Here is a 5,755-nt window from a genome sequence, read left to right as displayed (position 1 = left end):
GGGCACAAGGGAGTCGGAAGTGACGGGGAACACCCAGGTGATCCTCTGTGTTGATGCCACTCTAGGAATGGAGGCTCCTTCCCTTTAACCCTTAGATCAGGGGTCCCCAAACTTTTTAAACAGGGGGGGCCAGTTCACTGTCCCTCAGACCGTTGGAGGGCCGGACTAAAAAAAACTATGAACAAATTCCTAGGCACAAATGATTGTAAAATGTTTGATTTCACCTTTCAGCCTTTCTGTCATGGTCTATTTTTAGAACAGTGACCAAAGTATGTCAAGTACAGGGTGGGCTCCAAATATTGTTGGGGAGGCTGTGGAATACCTTCCCCTGTACAAAAAAAAGCAGAACTTTCCCAATGAAGCATTCCATCTAACCCAGGATCAGGTATCTTCCTGGGCTCTTTCCTCCCTAGCAGCCAGTGAGCGATTTGCCAGCCTGGCTGATGCCAATGGGAGTGAGGCGGAACAGAAAGCCTAAGAGCAACACATGGAGTAGCCGAGAGGGAAGGGCGGAGCAGGCGTTGCCACGTGTAAGGTTTCCAACTCTGGGTCAGAAAATGCATGGAGATTTGGGGGTGCCATCATGCAACTGCAATCAACAGCCGTTGGGGCCGGTTCCTCCTCTCCCTCGAGCACCCACTGCACATGAATGGAGCCATCGCCGCCATGCCTGGCGGGCCGGATAAATGCCTTCAGGGGGCCACATTTGGCCCCCGGGCCGTAGTTTGGGGACCCCTGCCTTAGATGGACCCTCTGCACCGGGCAGAAAAGGAGGACCTGCTCCTGGCTTAGCTCGGTCAGAGGCTGCCTCAGTTTCCCCAGTCCGGCCTCACTCCGATCTCCCTGCAAAGTGCAGCAAAGGGCAGGCGGGATTTGACCCCTTTCCTCCATCCCAGCTGGTTCTCCTTTTTGCCTCCAAGGAGGGATCCTGAGCTTCACAAGAGGGGGGAGGGAGGGAGGCAGCTGATATGTACGCGCGCGCGCACGGTGGGGAAAGGCCATCGTCCCTTCCTAAGAATGGCGTGGAGGATGCAGAGAAGCCTCTGACCAGGCTTGCTGTCTTGAGCCATGCACAGCATCCCCGCTCCCAAGAGGAAAGTTTGTTCTGGGTTCTGGCTGGATTAGGGTTGTGGGAGAAGTCCCCCCCCCCCCCAAAAAAAAAATGCTTGAGAGAGAGCTGGCCATTGCAATGTGTGGGTCTACTACAAAAATCTTGTTGGTGTCTAAAGTACTATTGGGTCAGGTGTAGCTGTTCTACTGCAAACCAACACAGCTATCTTCTGACATTTTTGAGAACAGGGGTCACATGGCTGCATGGGGAAAATGCCATATCAGCCTGCAGTTTCTACATACAAAAGCCCAGAGTTCCCACACACCAAACCATTACGGCCAATGGGGTGCTGTGTGGTTTCCGGGCTGTATGGCCGTGTTCTAGCAGCATTCTCTCCTGACGTTTCGCCTGCATCTGTGGCTGAATGCATCTTCAGAGGATCTGATGGTAGGAATGGAAAGCAAGTGGAGTATATATACTGTGAGGTCAAAATCCAGATCCATTCACCTATTGATGACCTTGCTATCTTCATTGTTACTCCCATGCTACAGACTTCTCTGTGACTCACATGCCAGGCTACACTATTCAGATGGCCTCACCTTTTGACCTCACAGTATATATATACTCCACTTGCTTTCCATTCCTACCATCAGATCCTCTGAAGATGCCAGCCACAGATGCAGGCGAAACGTCAGGAGAGAATCTGCTAGAACACGGCCATACAGCCCGGAAACCACACAGCACCCCAGTGATTCTGGCTGTGAAAGCCTTCGACAATACATTACGGCCATCTTTGGCGGCCCTCCTTCGGGACACCCCACCTTCTGGGATTAGGCAGTTGGCAAACTGCAACGGGGCCTTCTCGGTCTTGGCTCCAAAGTTGAAGACTTTCTTGTTCTGTTTGACATTCCCTCCTCAGTGATCCCGCATTCCAGATGAATATTTTAATTAATTAATTAATCGATTTTATTTCTTGCTAAAGCACTTACTGGTTACCAGTAATTAAAAACACCAGAATCAAAGGTCAAGGGCATGCTAGGTTCATGGACAATGGACTCCACCCAGACACAGGGTTTGCATTCACTAAGACTGTTGCTGCTGCTGCCGGGAATGCAAATGTGAATCACTCCCTAGATTGATAAAAACCCCACCCGCAATACAATACTATCAACCACACCTTTGCACAGCAAGTTCCACCCAAAACACTTACTGACTGATGTATTGTCGAAGGCTTTCACGGCCGGATTCAACTGGTTCTGGTGGGTTTTCCGGGCTGTGTGGCCGTGGTCTGGTGGATCTTGTTCCTAATGTTTCACCTGCATCTGTGGCTGGCATCTCCAGAGATGTATCACAGAGAGAAGTCTCTGTGTGACAGCATGTAACAGACTTCTCTCTGTGATACACCTCTGAAGGTGCCAGCCACAGATGCAGGTGAAACGTTAGGAACAAGATCTACCAGACCACGGCCACACAGCCCGGAAAACCCACCAGAACCAGTTTATTTCTTGCATTTGTATCCCTCCATATCTCCACAGACTCAAGGTGGCCCCCTCCCCGCCCCCTCTGCAAACACCCACAGCACAGCAATTACGCTCTAGTTTTCATGCTGTTTGTTGGGGAGGGGGCTGATTTCAATGGCTCCCTCTTCAGCCATCACTTTTCTTAAAAATACTGGAGGGACTGGTGTCAACCTGGCAGGATTTCCAAAGCCTGGATGCAAAGGGACCCAGGGACAAAGGGGTGGCCCCCACCGATCCCAAAATCTTTTATCAGTGTTATTAGCGGAGCTGGATTCAAACAAAACGGAGCTTTCTGGGGTCTCAGCTCCATTTCCACCAGCCTCCGAATCAGACCAACTTTGGCTGGGTTTTTAATGTGGAGGGGTCCCCTATTTCCAGGGGGAAACAAACTTCTCCGAAGCTGAACTTCAGGGTGGGGTGGGGTGGGGGTGGGGGGAGGTAGCCAAGGCAGCATTTCCCGGAGCCAGAGATAAGGTGAGGCTGTGTATGTATGTGTCTCCCCTTCCCCAGATGTATCCCCAGATGTTTCTGGCCCCTTCCAGCCATTCCTTCCCTGGGTGCTGTGTGGTTTCCGGGCTGTATGGCCGTGTTCTAGCAGCATTCTCTCCTGACGTTTCACCTGCATCTGTGGCTGGCATCTTCAGAGGATCTGATGTTGGGAAAGCAAGTGGAGTATATATCTGTTGGAGTGTCCAGGGTGGGTGGGGAAACCTTGACTGTGAGTAACAAAGAAGGCCACCAGGTCAATAGTTGAGGGCGTCTGAATAGAAGTATGAGTAACAATGAAGACTATAGCCTGGGAGTAACCCTGTAGATAGCAAGGTCACTGGTGGGAGCATCTGAATAGAAGTATCCTGGCCTTTGTTTCTTTTGTCTATGGTCATCCTGTGTTTGTGTGGAGCTGGTTTGACACAGTCTTGACCCTAGTATTTTTCAACACTGGCAGCCAAGTTCTGTTCATTTTCATAGTTTCTTCCTTCCTGTTAAAACTGTCCTGTTAAAATTGTCCATGTGCTTATGGATTTCAATTGGATTTCAATTCCAATATGGATTTCAATTCCTTCCCTGCCTCTCATCTGGTTCACCTCTGCCCCCCCCCCCCCGGAAACTGCACCCACGGGAAAGGAAGTCATAGAGCCCGGACTCCCAGAGAGGCCGCCAGAGAAGGGGGCGGGGAAGTCATGCCCTCGCTCTTCTGCAGCAGGATCAGCAGCCCCTTCCCAGAGTCGAGGGGGCTGGGTGGCAGGGGGGGCAGAAGCGGGTCCCGATCCAGGAGAGCCGCCCCACTGCAAGGCCTGGGAAGGGGGGCTGCTCTCTCTGACGCCCCTCCTTCCCTCCTCTGCATAAGGCTTTGAAGGGGAGGTGAGATGCAGCCCTTTCCATGCATTGTGGAGGGACCATGTGTCCCCCCCCCAGGGAGGGGAGTGAGGGTTGGGACCCCCCCAGTCCCGGGATCTTCTATGGGGCAGTAAGACGGGACCCGCCCCTTCATTCGGGAGGGAGGGGCAGAGACGAGGGTCTCCAGGGGAAGGAAACGGGTCCCCTGGGGCCAAAAACTCACTTTGAGAAGAGGGTGAAATGTAGGGCCAGAATCTGCTAGGCAGGACCCCCTGTGCGGAGAAAGGAAGGGGGGGGGGGAGCTGTGAATTGGGAGAAGAGCCGACTCTTTTGGCCCTTTCCCCAGTAACGACTTCCTTCTTGTGCCAGACTTTGCACTTTGTGCAAAACAAAGAAGCCCCCAAAGATGGAAAAGCTGGGAATGTAAGACCTGCAAGAGACGAGATTAGCCCAAGGGTAGGGAACCTTTAACACTCAAAGGACCCGTTTTCCACGGGAAAAGAAAACACTTGGAGCCGCAAATAATTTTTGACATTTAAAATAAAGATAACACTATATATATAGGGGTTTTTTTTTTACCTTTTACTCCGCTCATTCTGAGAAGTGCATGGCGGGATGCAGGGCGGATGAAGCCTCGCCGTCATTGGAATGCTACCCCACTCCATTACTAGTGGGCGTAGAGGGGAAGCGGCCCAGCCAACCATAGGCAGTTGGTGTGGATGGAGCCGGCGGCTTGGCTCGTGGAGCCACAGTGCAAGGGCAGAAGAGCCGCATGCGGCTCTCCAGCCGCAGGTTCCCTACCCCTGTTCTAGCCACTTTTGACTGGGGCAGGGGCTGAGGAGATCAAGGCTGAGGAGGGGCTGGGGATTTGGGGAGAGCCCCCCCGCCCTTCGGCCTCCTTTTCTTCTTGGCAACCAGTCCCCAAGAGGCCTTTCCTTCCTTCCCTTGACATCAGGATCCCAAGCAATGCACCTGCCTCCTTTGCTCCTTGGGAAACAGGTGAGGGAGAGCCCTCCCTACTCCTTATTGATCTATTGGTTATCTGAATTGTGGGCTGCTTTTCTACTCCCCTGGGTGTGTATGGAGGGGGTTCCCCCCAGGCTCCTTGAGATGATGAACCAAAGTTGCAGGATCTCTTCTGGGTCAGCAGTGCTGGCTGCTGGATGGAAGATCAGAGTGAAGTCCCCCATTTGAATTGATCCATGCAAGCAAAGACAATGGGCACAACCTTTTGCATTGCAGTGCTAGATTTCCATGTGAGGGGAGTTTTCCATGATGTAAGGAGACCTTCATGGTTGCCAAGTTCAGGGCTGAGAGCTCCCACCTGCCCCCTTGAGCAGACAGTCCAGGTTTAGCTCTTAATTTTGTGGCTATTGGATATGATATGTAATTTGATACTAGATCTGGTATAATCCATTTAAAAAATAGAGAGGATCCATGAGCATTCATAATTAGGAGCTTTGCTTTTGCATCGTGGCAGTCCCACAAAGCAGTGGATGCCCGATTTTTGCATTGCAGTCTTTGGCGGTGAAAATGTCCTGTGATTTGATGGTGAACGTACAATGACCTAACACAAAAATATTAAGGACCCAAGCTTTGGAATTATGCTTGTACATGATCCAGGCACCATGAGGCAGAGGATACGTGATTCATGTAGATCCCACTTTTACCCAGTCATCTTTTACACCCAACTTCAACTGGGGTGCAGCATTTTTATAATTCTTTTGGTTCAATTCCTCTCTTTCAGGGTCCCAACAGGGGGCGTGATGGGGGGTGGGCTTGCTAGGTACACAGAAAAGTTTGGGAACTGAAAGAAAAGGATCTCCTTCGCCCACCCCAAAGCATC

The 5,755-nt window shown here is 51.5% G+C and overlaps 4 protein-coding genes across 6 annotated transcripts in view; 2 read left to right on the top strand and 2 right to left on the bottom strand.

The window, feature by feature from the left end:
* Nucleotides 1–5,755, bottom strand: part of TAP2 (transporter 2, ATP binding cassette subfamily B member) — a 1,062,867-nt gene that overhangs the window by 440,505 nt on the left and 616,607 nt on the right. The gene's annotated exons all lie outside the window — the stretch shown is intronic.
* The window catches only part of LOC125428531 (zinc finger protein 708-like), a 1,111,878-nt gene that overhangs the window by 658,246 nt on the left and 447,877 nt on the right, over nucleotides 1–5,755 (top strand). The window lies entirely within an intron of this gene.
* Nucleotides 1–5,755, bottom strand: part of LOC125428560 (zinc finger protein 420-like) — a 469,229-nt gene that overhangs the window by 103,682 nt on the left and 359,792 nt on the right. The window lies entirely within an intron of this gene.
* Nucleotides 1–5,755, top strand: part of LOC125428696 (zinc finger protein 684-like) — a 98,742-nt gene that overhangs the window by 80,823 nt on the left and 12,164 nt on the right. The window contains exon 1 of one of the 3 annotated variants that reach the window (XM_048489237.1): nucleotides 3,902–3,933. The exons of 1 other annotated variant lie outside the window; for it this stretch is intronic. The gene's annotated coding sequence lies outside the window, so the exon portion shown is untranslated. Of the gene's footprint in view, nucleotides 1–3,901; nucleotides 3,934–4,611; nucleotides 4,909–5,755 lie in introns of those variants that run through there. One more of the 3 variants, XM_048489236.1, reaches the window with a different exon arrangement.

Source organism: Sphaerodactylus townsendi, linkage group LG03 (genome assembly GCF_021028975.2).
Source record: "Sphaerodactylus townsendi isolate TG3544 linkage group LG03, MPM_Stown_v2.3, whole genome shotgun sequence".
Lineage (NCBI taxonomy): Eukaryota > Metazoa > Chordata > Lepidosauria > Squamata > Sphaerodactylidae > Sphaerodactylus > Sphaerodactylus townsendi.
The sequence above is the reverse complement of the archived record's forward strand: the minus strand, read 5'-3'. Positions and strand labels throughout refer to the sequence as shown.